Raw genomic sequence first — 18,128 nt, 5'->3', positions numbered from 1 at the left:
GATATGATGGGCCCCTGATTGGTCTATCATCACCAAGTTTAGGGCAGGGTGTGTGCACACAGAAGTACAGTGGTGCCTTGCTAGACGAATGCCCTGCCAGACGAAAATTTCGCTTAACAAAAGGATTTTCTTATCGGAGGTTGCCTTGCTATATGATGATGTTTTCTATGGCCACCGCTTCGTCTTGCGAAGCGTGGCCATAAAAACCTCCGATCAGAAAATCAGGGCATTCATCTAGCGAAAGGGGAACCAGCTGCAGCGTGGGAAGAAGGCAAAGGAAGATCAGCTGAGAGGCGCTGACAGCTGATCTTCCTTTGCCTTCTTGGTTCCCCTTTGTGTTCCGCTGGTCTCTGCCCCGGCAGAGACCAGCAGAACACAGAGAAACTAGCAGGGGAGAAGCAGAGGGAGAGGAACGAAGGAAAGCTGCAGCGTGGGAAGAAGGCAAAGGAAGATCAGCTGAGAGGCGCTGACAGCTGATCTTCCTTTGCCTTCTTGGTTCCCGGCAGAGACCAGCAGAACACAGAGAAACTAGCAGGGGAGAAGCAGAGGGAGAGGAACGAAGGAAAGCAGCCCTTTCTCTTCCTTACTTCCTTTCCCCCTGCCGCTGACAGAAAGGACAAATCCCGGGGTTCGGACAAGCGCTGAAGGTGTCCCCCGCTTGCCTTTGGCGAGAAAGCTGGGCGCCTTCTCGCCGCTTGCTCTCTTGGCTCGGGTAAGGCAGGCAGGCAGGCAGGCAAAAGAGCAAGAGCCTCCCTGCCTTCCCCGAGCCAAGAGCCGCCGCCGCCGCCACCAGTTCCCCCCGGAGCCCATAGGAATGCATTAATTGACTTTTAATGCGTTCCTATGGGAAACGGTGCCTCGCTAGGCGAATTTTTCGCAGGACGGATTGAGTCCTGGAATGAATTAATTTCGTCTAGCGAGGCACCACTGTATTTGATTTGAAAGCTACCTCTCTGGTCCGGAAGAATCTCAAACTCAAGCAATTTTGCCTGGCTTGCTTTATACTTAACACCTGCAGACAATGAGAATTTGACCTACCGGTAGTTTGAACACGGTCTATGGCACAGACTAGCCCGTTTGCACGCTTTCTCTCAGGCACACGTAAAAAAACCAGTGCATTGTCTGAAAGTTGTACATTCAACTTTTATTCTCTCACAGCTTGTAAATATTTGCGGCCACATACAGACAGAAGAGACATTTCAAAAGAGGTTTCTGTCCTCTGCCCTGTTCCCAAAACTTCGCAAAGATGAAGTTGGATTGGAAGGAGCCTCCACTTGTTTTCCAGGAGTCACAACCACACTGCCAGGTATGCCATATGCAAAGAGACAGAGGCGCACATGGGAAGGTCTTGAAGAAAATGCTGGGGAGGCAGCTTTTGAGCTGTGTGTGGTAACAAGTCATCAGCCACTAACCTGAAAGACATCATGAAAATTCACATGTAACTGGCACTCCTTCCTACAAACTCATTTCAGTAGGAATACCATGACCAACACTGCATGTTAACTGCACCATCTGCCATAGACTAGCGCTGGGCAATATATCAATATATTGCACCAAACCAGTTTGAAATTCACATCATATTAGTTTCATAATAGTTTCCTGTATGTCTGTGCTTTGAAGGCAATCATTGCGTATTTGCCCTGCCAACGTCCCAGGCCTCAGTGACAAAGTGTAGGCAAGGGAACACACATACCTCTTTGCTGGGAAGCACTTGGCTTTTCCAGGCTCTTGGAAATCCATTGCCCTCTGTTCTTGACCCTGCTGCCACCCAGAGGAGAAAACAGGCAGTTGCTTCTTCTCGCCCTCTATGAATAAGGAAGTACAAATGGTTTTCAGCAGAGAATCACAGGTCCAATTTGTTTCCCCTTCAACATTTGCTACTTAAGAGACTGCTCAACATGTAACACTAAAACAAGGGTGGGAGAAATCTCCCTGCAACCTATTTGGCCCTCAGAACTCTTCTCCAGGCCATACCCTGAATACTTTGGCTTGGCTGGAATGTGACTGAACAATGCTGCCATTTCTTGCTTGTCTTGGCAGTAACATAAAGTCAGATAAAACTTGCTATTCACTTTTGCCTCTGCCTGTATGGTCCTTGTAAAGTTGCCTAGAAAGTAATGTGGCTTTCAAATGGAAAAAATGTTCCCCAAGCCAGTTTAGTTCCCAGACTGAAGGTTGCAGCTGCTCCAACCAAAGTCCTGATCCTAATTCTGTTTGGATTATTGTAACAGCACTCCAAACAAATGAGCCTCGATCCAGGTGGATTATAGAGACATTATCAAACCTCAATGATATATAAAATCATAGAGTTGGAAGGGAATCACAAGGGCCATCTAGAAATTCAACATGGGGCTCAATCCCAGGACCTTGAGATGAGGAGTCTCATGCTCTACTGAGCTATCTTAATCCAAACTAGCTTGGCCCAGGTGGTTTGGCAGTATCTGCAATGTTCTGGCTGCAACATTTTCATTCACAGGGAGCATTATATAGCTTTAGATGTGAACTGGGCTATCTTCCAGCAGTAACGATTCAGAAGGACCTCCCCTCCCATTTCTGAAACAAAAAAAGACTCACCATACCTTTGAAGCCAGGGCTACAGGAATCAGGAATGCTCCTCTTGGGAAGAGGGTAGCTTCAGCTCCCTGCAGGGAAAAAGGGAAACCCTGTTAACCAGAGCTAATTTTTGTAGAGGGAGCAGAAGCAACTACACTTCCTCCCCACTGGGGCGTGGATTGCTCAGAAAGAACCTTCTCAACAGCAAAAGTCTGACGGTAATTCCAGCTTAGTTGAGGTTGTTTCATCACTGTGAGGCTTTCCCTAGGGAATACAACATTGTATCAGAGACTTGTAGGCTTACCTTTAGGGCAGTTAGCTTCTACTAAGTAGGTGGGTCAGGATCCATCCTCCCTCCTGCCACCCCACGTGGCAAATGAAACAAACCTGCAACAAAAGAGCAAGTGTCAGGGAGGCAGTTAAATAAAGTCCCTCCGCCTCAATCGTAAGTGGCTCAAGGAAGAGGCTGGAAGAATCTGCATTTGCCTAGCTGTTAAGTCAATTTACTGGGCAACCCAGTCAGATGGGCGGGGTACCAAAAACCCCACTATTATTCCATGAGCCTATGGTGTAGGTAAACTGGAAAGCAACAACCTGTACTTTGGACCCACTGCCCCCCCTCGTGGCGGTTATTTCAAATGAAGGGGGGGTTAGACAAAATAACATGATATGGCCCCCACTGCTAACCTCGTGGGCAGAGATCCTCAGTTTGGATCCGCAGATCCAGCCTCTCCACGAGCGCCCAACCCGCGCCTTGCAGCCAAGGCCAGATCTCGCCACCACGTGCTTTTAAGGGGGCACTCACGACAACCTCCATCCCCACGCGGGGGTTATGGGGGGCGGCTTCTTCACAGGCCCCTATTGGGGCGGGGGTTAAAGGCGGCCCGCGTGGCTCTGCTCCGAGGTCAGCCGGAGGGAATCTCTCGTCAGTTTTCGCATCTGACGGCACTTCCTATCACGGCATCATCATCCCGCGGAGGGGGAAGCCCACCTCCCAAGAAAAAGGCCCAGTGCTGAAGGAACCCCGAGGCTCGGCCTCGCTCCCCGCCCCCCGAACAAACCTCGGCGCCTGCAAGGCCTCATCGTCTCCTTCCTCCCCTTCGCAGACGCAAGCACAAGAGAGGCAGCGGCGCGGCCAAAAGAACGAACGAACCGCGTGCGGCTCCCTTTAAGTGCTCGGGACATACCATGTAGACGGGCGGGAGGTGGCGGCAAAAAGGAACTGGCGGCTGATTGGCTCGAACATACCATCTCGGAATCTTGGGGGAGGTGAAGTGCGGCGGCTTCTTCTGGGAGGAGCCGAGGACTCCATTTCGTGCGCGGCGGGAAGCCACTCCCCGGCTTCCCTTGCAAGGCGGGAAAGCAAGGCTCCCAGCAAGCACCGCGGCAGCCCGCGAAAAGCGCTCGGCTCCTCATTCGGCAGGCGGGCGAAGAGGGAGGAAGAGACCATTGTGCAGCGACCGGGAGGGGGGTTGCGTTTCTGAGCCGGCTCTAGTCCGTATTTCAGGGAGGGCGTTTCCAGACGTTGGGGGGCTGCAACTCCCGCCTTTCTTAAGCGCCGTTGCCTATGTGGGAGTGCATCCCCCAACATCTGGAGGGCCTCTCGCTAGGTGCCTCTGCTTGACTGATTCATTGATTCATTCATCTTTTGGCATTTCAGCCACTAAATCCTAATGCGGCACTTTTCACGATTTTCCACCTCATTTTGGAATAAATGGACCTTGTTTTGAGTCAATTTCTGTATCTGCATCGCTGATATGGGCAAATCTCCCAGTTTCGGTTTCTCATCTTTCCAAGCTTCAATTCAGTTCTTCACATTTCCAAAAATATATATAATGAAAATTAATCATGCATTTGCAACAGGGAGTTTCCAGACTGGCAGAGTTTTATTTTCTACTTTCCTGGAGACGAACAGAGAGAACTTTGTACCAGATGGTTGCTGGGATGGCGTAATAAGGCTGATTCAGGGGGCTTCTACCTTCAGTGATACCACCTGCCCACTATCATAGGCAGGCGATCATAAAGGAACTGATAAGATCTCTGTTTCTACAGTTATCCAAAGAGGAGAGCGATGGGCAAATATTTACCTTGAAAGCTACTTGCCTTGTATCAAACAGGCCCATAAAAGGTGTACCTAATGGCTGAAGGGAGTCTACCATAGTATCACACCTAGCTGTGATTCCTGCATTGCAGGGAGTTGGGCTAGGTGACCCTTGGGGTCCTCTCCCTCATTTAACCCCCACAACAAACCTGTGAGGTAGCTCAGGCTGAGAAGCAGTGGCTGGCCCCCCAGGTCACCCAAGTCAGCTTCATGGCCCAGTTGGTGGGGGGATTTGAACCCTGGACTCTCAAAGATCCCTAGTCTGACAGTCTACTCTAACCGCTACAGCAGGGGTGGCCAACTCCCAAGAGACAGATCTACAGTACTCACAGAGTTAAAAACTGGCAGTGATCTACCCCCTTTTTGGAGGGGTGGGGTGGGTCAAAGTTGTTGAGTTTTTTCAGGGAGGAGGTAAAATGTTGAGCTTTTTTTAGGGGAGCCACAGTTCAGCTTCTTTGGGGGGGAGCCAATGATCTACCAGTGATCTACCACAGACGTCCAGTGATCTACCTTTAAAGCCCTAAACAGCCTCGGTCCAGTATACCTGAAGGAGCGTCTCCACCCCCATCGTTCTGCCCGGACACTGAGGTCCAGCGCCGAGGGTCTTCTGGCGGTCCCCTCGCTGCGAGAAGCCAAGTTACAGGGAACCAGGCAGAGGGCCTTCTCGGTAGTGGCACCCTCCCTGTGGAACGCCCTCCCACCAGAGGTCAAAGAGAACAACAATTACCAGACCTTTAGAAGGCATCTCAAGGCAGCCCTGTTTAGGGAAGCTTTTAATGTTTGATTTCTGTATTTTAATGTTTTGTTGGAAGCCGCCCAGAGTGGCTGGGGGAACCCGGCCAGATGGGCGGGGTATAAATAATAAATTATTATTACTATTATTATTATACTAGTAGATCACAATCTATCTGTTGGACATGCCTGCGCTACAACACACTAGCTGGGGGAAAATAGACTTGCAGGGTTGGGGAGTTGGAAGGGACCCCAGGGGTGTTCCTGGACACACACACCCAGCAGCACATTCTATATAGTAAGACATTAGGTACTTTAAAAATGAAATAAAAATGAAAGGGTTTCCTTCACCTCTTTGCAACAAAGCACTAGTATCTGGCTTATTTGGGCAGACTCCCACAGCTGCAATAAAGGGCATTCAGCCATTCGCTGTAGGAGACCTTGGCAAATTTATCAGAACCTCTTGCATTAATGTCCCGAGCACAGCAGTAAAAATTGCAGGAGGGAGGAAGTGGAGCTAGGAAACCTGATGCGTCCTAAAGGCTGGGAATTAACAGGAATGCTTACGTTTCGGTTTGATTTGTAGCTTGCAACACTCTTCCATTGGTGAGAACCCAGGATCAGTCGGGATTCCTGTATTGCAGAGGGTTGGACTAGATGGCGCTTGGGGTCCCTTCCAACTCTACTATTCTATGATTTTATCTCAATGGCAGTTTGATTCTGGACAAAACCAAGGGTTCAAGTGCAGCTACCGGACTGTAATTCACCTGGGAGAATTTTCCATTTTCTGTGGAACGCTTCTCTCCAGTTTAGGAGCGGAATAGCTTAGTTTCTTCTGAGAAATAAGAAGAAAAACGCTTTGTGCTGTGGAAAAATACCCTCAGTAGATAATAACCAGCATTCCCCCCCCCCCCCCGCGCGTGTGTGTAATGCATTTGTCTCAACAAAGAATCCTCCTTATACAGTAATTTGAATTAGGAACCATTAGCAGGACATGGAATCTCATCCCTTGAGCAATGTAAGTCATTGGCTTTTCTCCCTGCAAAGGAGCAAGTTGGGATGGTGGGGTGGGGGGGAGGAGGATGGGCTTGAGAGGGAGGAAGATGCCAAATCTACAATTATAGGATTCTCTGAAAAGTGAACATCAGAGTCAGTTGCAGGGATAAAGAACAGATAAAAGTCCTTTGTGTTGGGTGAAGACATCCCCAACCCGATGTGAATACCGGTATCTCCTTGCAAAAGTGGCTTGAAACTCAGTAGCAGAGGGGAAATGACCTCACTGCGTTTCAAGCGGTTAATGTGAACCTCCCCTTTGTCCCCCCAGTGGGATCATTTTTATCCCCTTTCATTAAGGTTGCACTGAGATTATTTTATTTCTGGTCTTTGAACTGGTACAGAGGAATCTCTAAAGTCATGATGGGACTTTATGAGTCCTGCATTGCAGGGGGTTGGAATGGATGAGGGACGTGGGTGGCGCTGTGGTCTAAACCACTGAGCCTCTTGGGCTTGCCGATCCGAAGATCGGCGGTTCGAATCCCCGTGACGGGGTAAGCTCTGTCCCAGCTCTTGCCAACCTAGCAGTTTTTTGAAAGCATACCAGCGTGAGTAGATAAATAGGTACCGCTGCGGCGGGAAGGTAAATGGCGCCATACCCCTTAGTCGCCTTTGACTGGACTTCACCATCCAGGGGTCCTTTACCTTTTTATCTTACTGGGTGACCTTGAGGGTCCCTTCCAGCTCTACAGTTCAATGGTTTCAGAGGTTGGAGGGAAGGCTGCACAACTGCTTGCTTCCTGCTTTATTTGCCCCAGGCTCACAAGGAACCACCCTTTCATTAAGGCCAGTAGGAAAGAAATTAACTTCGGCAAGAGTACAGATGCTCTTCCACACATGGATTCTAGAAAATAGTTTTATAACAGACACAGATTGTGTAAAGGGCAATAAAGCTTTCAGTGATGTTTTATTATTACTGAACCAAGAAGTACTTGCTGCTGTTTATCAAATGCCTAACAAATTCCCTCTGAGTTGTTAAAACGTTTGGGGTGTCTTGTCCTATTGCAGAGAACATGATCAGCTCTGAATACGGAGCATGAATTTCCTCCCTGGAGTTTCGGTTGATAATGATACGTGTCACTATTGCTGGCAGCTGAAGTCCTGTTAAGAACCGTCGCTTTATGTGAGCTGCTCACGTTGTTTCAGAAGCTGATGATGCTTCTGAATACAGTGGTCCCTCGGTTTACAACCACAATTGGTTCCGGAAGTCTGTACTTAACCTGAAGCGTACTTAAACTGAAGCGAACTTTCCAATTGAAAGTAATGGAAAGTGGATTAATCCGTTCCAGACGATGGAAAACACCCCCTAAAGCAGCAATTTAACACGAATTTTACTGTTTAATGAGGCTATTGAGCCATAAAATGAAGGCAATAATCAATGTACTGTACTATAAAATAAATCACAGTATTTTAGGTGAAAAAAATTAGGAGAAAAAAAATTAACATTTATTTCTTACCTGGGCAGATGATAGTCATTGTTTGAATGGGGGCTCAGGGTCCTCTTCCACAATCACAATGCCTTCGCGGCGGCCGGGCCTTCGCTCTGATGCCTCTGTGGAGGCCTCCGTAGGCCTCGGATACCTTGGAAACCTCGGTTTACTTACTTCTGGGTTACAATCGTTCGCAAACCGAAAATTAGTAAACTGGTGTGTTCGTAAACCGAGGTTCCGCTGTACCAGGTGCTGGAGACCACAGGAGGGGAGAGTAATTATGCACTCCGATCCTGCTTGTGGGTTTCCCTTTGGAGAATCTGGTCAGCCACTGTGAGAACAGGATAAATGGTCTACACCAGAAGGTAGACTCTCCTTTCTTGGAGGTTTTCAAAGAGAGGTTGGGTGGCCAACCATCAGGGATTCCTTAGCTGTGATTCCTGCATTGCAGGGGGTTGGACTTAGAAGATGACCCTCAGGGTGTCTTCCAGTTCTCCAATTCTAGGATTCTAGCATGCTGGAGTAGATGGGCCACTTGCTTGATCCAGCAGACTCTTATGTTCTTAGTGCCATTCCAAAAATTTACTTCCGATGTCCTCGTGATCATCGGGGGAGCCAGGCTTTCAAATTTCTCCCCACTGCCAATCTTGCATCTCTGTTCTGGATGTTCTGCAGTATTTCCCTTCAAGCTGTTTTTTAACCTTAAATAAGCAGCGTGTCTTAAAAATACAAGCTGTTTAAAATCAAATTATCTTCCAGGAGCTGGTTTCATTAGACTTTTGGGAAAGTTATGTTGGAAAGACTGGTCCAGGAAAAAAAGACACACACACACCAAAAAAAAAAAAAAAACACAACCGAGGGTGAAAAAAGGACACTTTGCCTTGGAGAGCGTATTTAGCTTGGAAATAAAAACACAGTAAGATCTGCTTTGCCTCTTTAGGAAAACGACAGCAACCCAGAGTTGTTCCAAAGTGAGTATCTCAGACTCCCTCTGAAGATGGTGAACTCTCCTTCCTTGGAGGTTTTCAAGCAGAGGTTGACTGGCCACCTGTCAGGTATTCTTGAGCTGTGATTCCCGCATTGCAGGGGGTTGGACTGGATTGCCCTTAGGGTCTCTTCTGACTGCACAAGTTTTCTATGTAGCAAGTTTTCATTCAGTGGCTAGTCCAGCAGAAGGCCCTTCTTTCAAATATTACAGAGAGAGCCACCAGTGATGGTGGTGGGGAAGAACTGTGGACTCTCCTCCTCCTCCTCTTCTCTATATCTTACAGTCCCCATCTGGACAGTCTGAAGAGAAACCTACCAGCAGGCTCCCTATTCAACAGAGAAAAAGTTAGACACAAACAAAGGAAAGGCATTTATTCCGTTTCAAAATGACCTGCAGCAGGAGAAGCAGAAAGAAGTAAGCATCAGCTGCCTGTATTTTATTCCTTTCCACTTTTTATTTCATCATGAGGTGAATGTCAGCTTTGGGGATGTCAGCCTTCAAAACAGCCCTGAAAGGGAATCTGGGGCTCCCCAGCAGAAGTTGTTGACGGCACTAGAGTGGTTGGCGGTTGTGGATATTCTTTGACTCGAGGATGCAGTTCCTGAACAACAGACCTCATTGGGATTGTTCGGCAAGCAACAAAACATTTGCACAGAAGGCAGCTGTCACCTTGTGCGGGATCCTAGCAGAGTAGAGACAGAAGCATCTTTCCTGGGGAACGGGGCAGCACCTCTAAAGATTGCTCCTTTCCTGGAGTGATGATTTCCAAGTTCACCATGAAGCTGTTTCTGGTGATCCTCCAGATGGTTACAAGTAAGTGGTTGTTTCTTTAAAAAAAAATCCACCCTTTTCTCCTCTTGCACAGAACCTAACAGATCAGTCATGGGGAGGGGAAATGTTAAGTGCCGGGTTGCCAGATGGGTTGGTGCTGATGGGTTGGCAAAAGGCAGAATATATATATAGTTTTTCTAGCCCATCTTTTCCTCCAAGGGACTCAAGGTGGCTTGGTTCTCCTCCCCCTCCTCATTTAATCCCCACAATGACCCTGTGAGGTTGGTTAGGCTGAGAAGCAGTGACTGCTGGCCCAGGGTCACCCAGCGAGCTTCATGGCTGAGTGAGGATTTGAACCCTGGTCTCTCCCAGGTCCTGGTCTGACACTCTAACCACTACACCGCACTGGTTCTGAACCCTCTTTGGACCACAACTCTAGATCAGTTTGCACCATCAAATGGCTACCCTGGCTGGAAATGAGGGGAGTTTGGAGGGCATCAGGTAGGGGAATATGCAGCCTCTGGTAAGTTTCATGCAAACTGGTCGTTGACTCTAGATTTCAATTTCTCTCAGGACATCCCCCTGCCCCCAATCATGCATTTTTGCACACATTTTCCATATTTTTGGCACCACAACATTCAGCAGGTGGGTGAGGGCAAGTGGAGATGAGGAGGTGGGGGAGGGGCTAAGGACAGCAGAGATTGGGAGGGTCGGATGGTGATGGAGGGTGTCCCACTTTGCCCTCCCAAAATGTTGGAGGGTATGTAACAACTTGGGAATCTAGATAGCCTGCTTTGGGGCCTGGAGGTTCCATGAGAGCCTCAGAAGAGCCTGGTGGTTAAGGCCAAAGGTTTTCAACCTTTTTGAGTCCACAGTTCCCTTGACCACTACGTTCTTTCTGCAGCACCCCTGTGGGACTCAGGAGCCCAGTTATGCCACCCTTTGCCTGCAGAGCTGGCAGCCTCTCACACCTTGGGGAGTGTTCCCCCAGCCTCCTCTCCCCTCCCCTCTCCTTGGGAGTTCTCTGGGCAGCCACTGCTGACACCCCTGATCTCTGAGCTGCTCCCCCTGCTGCAAAGAGAGGTGCCTCCTCACACTGCCCCACAGGGTCCTGGGAAAAGGATGCCCCCAGCCTTAGTGGCCCAACAGAGACTGGCCAAAGGTGAACGGAGACCAGCACCATACCTTGGGAGGCAGCAGTGGGCGCTGCTGTGCCTGGATGGGGAAAGGCTCCCCTTCAGCACTGGGCACTCAGATCTCAGGTAGACCTTGCACACAAGGACAAGAAAGACCAGTGCGGCACCTGCCTGCCTGCCTGGCCTCCCACTTGTCTGTCCATTCCCAACAGCAAGGGCTGACGGACTGGCTGCCTGGGCTCCCTCACCCACTTGCTTGCTTACTCCAAGGCCACCTCAGCTCCTGGCAACCAGCACCCCCTGGCCAGCCCCAGAGGAACCATTCGCCTGTGGAGCTTGTAGCTTGTAGCTGCTGTGACAAACAGTCATGCAATCCTTTGGGAGGCAGAGATGCAAGAGGGCATCTGAGGAGGGAGGGAAGGAAAGAGGGACAGAGGCCAGAGTTGCTAGACATGCCCGTGGCACTCATAGGAGCACACTGGGTGAAAGCCACTGGTTTAGGCCAATGGCTCAGCATCCTCTTCTCCCAGTGTCCAAACAGATGCCCCAAAGGGGAATCTGCAAGCAGGGGCAGACTTGGGTCTTTCACATTTCAGCAGAGCCCTGTGAGAGGCCAAAATTAAGCATCCCTCTTGCCTTCTGTTCTGCTCAATTCACTATCTAGGCTTGCGCTGCCTTAAATCTCCCCTCCTCCCATGATCTCCTCAACCAGAAGCGTTGTGTGAACCCAGAGAGAACTCATTCCTTCAAGTATCTTCACCCCCAAAAGAATGTAACCCTGAGCATTTATTTATCCTTTTGGTATTGGTGGCAGCTGACCCCCCCCCTTTCCTTCAGCTCTGCGGATGTCGTGTCCCTCCTTTGCATGAGTGAGTCTGTTTATGTGCAATTTCCAGTGCTTGGAAATGCTTGAGTGAACCAGCCATTCAGCACAGATCCTGCGAAGTCCAGTTGCGTCAACATTTACGGTGAACGTTGGTCCACTGCTAATGGATTAAATGGATCTTCTGCTCCTAAGTTGTTAGGAGTCTTGAAACAGCAATGATGATTCTATGCTCTGATCGTCTACAATATTCCACTATTGCATCCACACATTTTGTTCAATGAGTGTACGACACCTGCTTGCCTGTGCGTGCAAACTGTTGAGATGTACACTCATACAATCATGGAGAGGCGACTTTCCTGTTGAGCCACCCTCTGGCTTCTGAGATTTCAGAATGTGGGCAGCCGGTGTGGTATAGTGGTCAGAGTGTTGGCCTAGGACTTAGGAGAGTCATGGCTGGACTCTTCCTTCCTCTCTGAGCTCCTTGTGAGCTCCCCGGTGTGTGTGTGGCGCCTTCTGCACATGCTCTACGGTACCCGAGGAGCTAGAGTTCGCCTCGTCCGCAGCTGCCACTTTGGGAGAGGCTCTGCGGGGCGAAAGGAAGATAGGGGAGATGTAAGGGCGGAAGCAGCGCCATCTGGATGAGGAGCCAATCGCGAGGGGCTTCTTCGGAGAGGCAATGTGGACGGAAGTGGAAGGGCAGGAGCGGGTGGGAGCGGCGCCATCTTGACGCTGAAGGCGTGGGCGCCATCTTCGGAGAGGCTTTTCGACCGGAAGCGGGGAGCAGAAAAGGCGGAAGCAGCGCTATCTTGATGCTGAAGTCGGCGCCGACATCTTAAATGAGGGTTGGCCGACTGCCCACGCCCGCTATCTTGTTTGGGGCATTCTTCCTCGACAATCTCCCACACTTCAGGACGGGGGGAGGTGGGAGGGAAATAGCTTAAAACCTGACCAGCAAAGTGGTCTAAAACCTGCCCCCCTGGGGCTGAGGTCCCTGTCCTGGAGGCAGGCCGATGTCCCCAACTTAAGAAAGGGGACAAAGTTGGGTCTGCGATTCAGCTTGATGTTGATACCAGGTAAAGTCCTAAAACACATCACTAAACAGTGATCTTATGAGCACTTAGAAAAGGATGCTGTGATTACGAAGAGCCAGCATGGGTTTCTCAAAAACAAGTCATACTAGACCAATTCTCTCTCTCTCTCTCTCTCTCTCTCTCTTTCTTTCTTTCTTTCTTTCTCTCTCTCTCTCTCTCTCAAAATAGAGTTACAAGGTTGGTGGATCCGGTGAATGCTGTGGGCGTACTGTTTCTTGATTTCAAGGATGTCGAAAAAGCCCTCCATTATATTATTGCAGAGAAGCTGGTAAAATGTGGGCTGGACAATGTTATTGTTAGGTGGATTTGTATATCGTTGACTGACCAAACCTGAAGAGTTCCTCATCTTCCTGGGGAAAAAAATGGAAAGTGGGAATGCCACAGGGTTCTGTCCTGGGTCCATGGTTGTTCAGCGTCCTTATAAATGACTTGGATGAAGGTATTGAGGGGATGCTCATCAGATTTGCAGATGACACCATACAAGGAGGGGTAACTATTGCCGCAGAACACAGAATTCAAGATGACCTTAACAGGTTGGAAAATGGGGGCCAAACTCACAAAATGAATTTCAATAGCGACAAAGGTAAGGTTCTACGCTTAGGAAAGAAGAACCAGATGCACCAATATGGAATGGGGGATATCTGGCTTGACAAGCAGTATTTAGGGCTCTTAGTAGACCACAAGGGTAACATAAGTCAGCAGTGTGATGCAGCAGGGAAAAAAAGCTAATTCAATTTGAAGCTGCATCAACAGAAGTCTAGTGTTCAGATCAAGAGAAGTAATAGGTAAAGGGACTCTTGACCATTAGGTCCAGTCGTGACTGACTCTGGGGTTGCGGCGCTCATCTCGCGTTATTTGCCGAGGGAGCCGGCGTACAGCTTCCAGGTCATGTGGCCAACATGACAAAGCCACTTCTGGCGAACCAGAGCAGCACACGGTAACGCCGTTTACCTTCCCACTGTAGCGGTACCTATTTATCTACTTGCACTTTGACATGCTTATGCTTTCTAACTGCTAGGTTGGCAGGAGCTGGGACCGAGCAATGGGAGCTCACCCCGTCGTGGGGATTCAAACCGCTGACCTTCTGATAGGCAAGCCCTAGGCTCTGTGGTTTAACCCACAGCGCCATTAAGACTCCATAAAAAAACGCATGCGTTGAACACTGTTGCATTGCATAGATATTCCACTAGATGGCAGCTAAGCTTTTCTAAAGAATATCCTCCGGAAAAGTAAAAGGTTCCAAGTTTTGAGGGTTTAGGAAAATCCTTCATTTTCTACTGGCTAGACAGTTTATGCCTGTGGATGTTAAGGCATTGACTATGTCCTATATCTTGTAAGATTTCAAGGCCTGTTTCCCCTCCTTTAGAAATTATAGCTCCCTGAGGGTTGGTCATACCAATGACTCTTCCAGCACAAAACCCCAAGTTGCAGATAACATTACCCTTCAGGCAGATTGCACCAATGGAAATTTGTAAGGTTATCAGGCTGTTGGTGGCCTAAGTATTGCAGAGTCTCATTGTACAAGGTCAAAGTCAACAGGAGAGACGTTTGGATTGCAGGCAGAATAACTGACCCCCAATAAGCCAGATCAGATAAGCCGCCTGGCCTTTGGGTTTTGATTTGGGCCATTTTAAAATGAGGCTGCATTTTAAAACAATTTTAAAATCTAAATTGTATTCTAACCTGCATTTTAATCAATTGTTTTTCTTTCTTTTATGTTTTATTGTAATTTTATTGATGTCAGCCGCCCTGAGCCCGGCTCTCACTGGGGAGAGCGGGGTATAAATAAAAAAATATTATTATTATTATTATTATTATTATTATTATTATTATTATTATTATCACCCCCTTCTGTATAATATTATGCCAATGGGGCAGAAAGAAAACCATTGCACATAAGCAATGTCCACATGTGTGCTTATGGCACAGAATTTATTGCCACACCTGTGTTCTCCCCTCTCCAGCTTGCTTCTCTTTCTCCCCCTCACCGTTTCTCTGCTTTTGTTCTTCTGGGTCTCATTTGCACCTTCTCTTTTCTTTCCTGACGCATCAATCACGGGCAGATTACAATGTGGAAAAGCAGATGGGGACCTGGGTGACATTTCAGCACATTGCCCCTGCACTCACAAGCAGGTGGGAGTTGTTTGCTTCCAAGCCAGCCATTCCAGAGGCCACTTAAATGGCCAACAGATTGTCTCCAATGTGAGTTGACGAGGAGATGCATCCAACTTTCCAAAATGTAGCTAGCGAAGGGTCACCGGAATCTTAAAACACAACTGAAGCAGCAATATCTTGCACTCCTAGCCAGCCCTATCATTTGTGGGCCACAGGCAGCAGGTTAGTTGCATGTTAGCTGGGTTTGGCCTAATTACATTCTCTCCTTTTTTTCAACAGGCTGTTGGGCAATGAGTGGAGACGGAGGACAAATTTACTTTGCTTTGCATCTTAAGTGAAAAGAAACTCTTCTGGATTTGCATTTCTCAAGCCAATATACCAACATCAAAAGAGAAACGTATTTAAAAGTTGCACTTGTACAAGTTTTAAGATGCAGTTCTCCATGCAAACAATATATGCAAAAATGCATCTGTTAGGGGGAAATGTGCATAAAATTGCATGTATTAGTAAAAATAACATACAAAAATGCACTATATTAGGGGAAATTGTTTGCAAAAATGTATATCAATCAAAATTAATATAATACAATAAAATTAAATATAATAGAAAAATGTGTTTATGAGGAGAAATCAATTCATGAATTTTAATGTTTTTTTGTTTTTAAAAATGCAAATAACTCCAGAAATGTGGAAAACAGAATTTAAGATTGGAAAAATGAGAAAATTTGAGCACCAAAATGGACAGATCTGCCTAGCTCCCTCACAGACAGCAAATGACCCCTCTAACACACCCTGTCCCTGGTTGCCCACCCTTGCTCTATGCCAGTCGTGGGCGCTTGCAGCCTTCCAGTTGTTGTTGATCTGCAACTCCCACCATCCCATAGCTGCCAAGTCTCCTGTTTTCCGCTGTTATCCCAAATAGAGAAAAATCCCGTTAATCCCCCGGATTTCCTACCTGCCATGGAGGCTCCTTCTGTGCATGTCTGGACATGTGCAGAACCGATTTCGGGTGCCGCTCTGCCCATGTCTGGGCACCGGAAATTGGGCAGCGGCGGCACCGGAAGTTGCTCTTACGTATGTCCAGACATGCATAGAAGCGACTTCTGGTGCCGGCGCTGCTGATCCCGGATTTTTCTTACCGGGAGTTGGAGGGTATGCAGCATCCCTGCCTGTTGCCTCCACAGTGGAACTGCAGCCTATGCCTACTGCACTCCAGCTCCATTACTGAAGGCAGCCCTGTATAGGAAAGCTTTTAATGTTTTATTATGTTTTTGTATATGCTGGAAGATGCCCAGAGTGGCTGGGACAACCCAGTCAGATGGACGGGGTACAAATAATAAGATTATTATCATCACAGGCACTGGCTTTAAGTACCCTGCTCTCTCTGGAAGGCTAAAATTTGTGCACTTCCAATAAAGGTCCAATGAAAGCTATCCAAAAATTCTGCAATGCACTTTGGTGGAGCGCAGAGAATTTCATTAGAATGGTAAAACGAGAAAACTCAGGCCAGTGGCGGCCGTGTCACCAGGTGCAGCACAGTTGGATGAGGTCCATGGAAAATGGCCTCCTGGGCCAAATTGGGACCTGTTCCAGATCTAACTAGTCGGTAGACCACAGTTTTAAAGGAAGGCAGGGGACCATTTTGGAATAGGGCTTAACTTAGAGCGAAACCATTCCATTAGCTTCTATTCTACCTAACCCGGAGAACTCTTTGTGCTGTATTTCTTCTGTTTTGTGCGACCACATCAGAAGACACATCATGTCATTTCTTAACGCCGTGTTACAAGCCGCAGCCACTATAAATCTCTCCCTGCCCCACCCTCCAGAGGTACCGTCTGTAAAACGGCTTCCATTCTCCACCTGAAAGTATTATTAACTGCAAACATTGGGCTCCCTTTCCGTGAGTGTCATTTCCCAGCCATGTTACGTATTTCTCTCTCTCCTCTTCTGCATTGGGAAAGGGGGAATTTGCTTGACTTTATTAAAACAAATAAGTCCCCTTCCTCATACAACTTCCGACTCAAATACCCCTTTCTTCCTGAAACACTGCAAGCACGCTTCACATTCCCTCCACCTGGCAGGTCTGTTTCCCAAGAAAAGGAGAAGGGGGGGGGGGAGCCAGCTTCCTCCTTTCATTAAAAGGTATAAAAATGTCAGTGCCACTGAAAATACAATATCTTTATTCTCATCGTCTAGGAGACAGGATGTGGAGAGGGTGTTAAGTGTCAGCGATGTCAATTTTTACTTCCTGCCCCCTAATCAATCCCGCATGAGGCCTGTCCTTCCAGGTAGGCCTTGCTTAGGCCCCAAAGCTGACCTGTTCTGGGCCCCTTTGGCTTCAGTCGCCTGGAGGCTCAGGGGAAAGGGACCTGGGCAGGTATTAGTCCCAGGCTGTCTCACCCCAGCTCCAGGGTTAGAAATATGAAGGAAATTTGTCATGATCTGTTCAAATGGCTCGGGGATTATTTTCTGGATGATTTCATAGTCTGGCTATTAGCAGCTCTGAAATATAACGCCGCCAGCGCTTGGGTTTGGCTCTCAGGAAAGGGGAGCGAAGGACGGGGTTCAAGGTGGAGGAGCAGAGGTGCGGGAAGAGCAGTGGCAATCTGGACTTTGGGGGCCAGTTTAGGAGCATAGGAGGCTGACCCAGTCATACCCTTTGTCCCTCTCATTCCTTATTGTCTACACTGACTGGCAGCAGCTCTCCAAAGTTTCAAGCAAGCGATAATTCCCAGTCCTACTGGAGATTGAAACTGGAACTTTTTGTGTGCAAAGCAGATGTTCCACCACTGACCTTTGGGTCAGCTCTGGTTATGGTCTGGGCCTTCAACAAGGGTTATACCACAGTTTTATCAGTTACAACATGTTGCATAATCTCTATCTCTCCTTGCCCCAATAGGAGCGAAGATACCATAAGTTGTTGGGGTTCAAACAAGCTAATCCACTCTTTCTCCCCACCCTGCGTTTTCTGTTTCTTTCTTTTGCAGCAGACGCTCAACACATTACAGCTTCTGGAAAGAACTGAACAGGCTGAGTTATTACTGGACTGTGTTTATGTGTTTTTTGGGGGGGCTGGACCTCCCCCCTTTTGCTTCTGCATATCTCAAGATTGACCTGAGCATTCGCACACCTCCTTTTGTTTTCTCGATTGTCCCAGTCCCGAACCCGCAATTAGGGGAAATGAGATGGTTCAGAGATGCACCATTGTTGCTAATGAAAACATCTGCAGTTGCACTTGTTGCCTTGCTACAGTTTGTATGCACAATGCAAGGCTAAGAAAAACAACCTGCCTGCCGTCACTTGCCACCTGCCTGCCACCCACTGCCACCCCCT

General features: G+C 48.2%; 2 long non-coding RNA genes and 2 other non-coding genes across 4 annotated transcripts; 1 reads left to right on the top strand and 3 right to left on the bottom strand.

Annotated features, from left to right (window-relative positions):
* Positions 1-1,123: 1,123 nt before the first annotated feature.
* LOC118097391 (uncharacterized) lies at positions 1,124-3,681 on the bottom strand. Its single transcript, XR_004694030.2, has 5 exons — positions 3,615-3,681; positions 2,858-2,940; positions 2,580-2,642; positions 1,694-1,805; positions 1,124-1,412 (listed from the first exon to the last, which is right to left on the bottom strand). It is a non-coding gene; the product is annotated as an uncharacterized LOC118097391 (long non-coding RNA).
* On the bottom strand, positions 2,735-2,806 carry LOC118097444 (small nucleolar RNA SNORD65). The gene has a single exon (XR_004694050.1). It is a non-coding gene; the product is annotated as a small nucleolar RNA SNORD65 (small nucleolar RNA).
* LOC118097440 (small nucleolar RNA SNORD49) lies at positions 3,457-3,527 on the bottom strand. The gene has a single exon (XR_004694046.1). It is a non-coding gene; the product is annotated as a small nucleolar RNA SNORD49 (small nucleolar RNA).
* Positions 3,682-12,359: 8,678 nt separating the features above from the next.
* LOC132591214 (uncharacterized) lies at positions 12,360-15,401 on the top strand. The gene is made up of 3 exons (XR_009556823.2): positions 12,360-12,663; positions 12,850-13,264; positions 15,076-15,401. It is a non-coding gene; the product is annotated as an uncharacterized LOC132591214 (long non-coding RNA).
* Positions 15,402-18,128: the final 2,727 nt, after the last annotated feature.

This window comes from Zootoca vivipara, chromosome 14 (assembly GCF_965207765.1).
Source record: "Zootoca vivipara chromosome 14, rZooViv2.hap1.1, whole genome shotgun sequence".
In the NCBI taxonomy this organism is placed as follows: Eukaryota; Metazoa; Chordata; class Lepidosauria; order Squamata; family Lacertidae; genus Zootoca; species Zootoca vivipara.
This window is presented reverse-complemented; position numbering and strand designations above follow the sequence as displayed.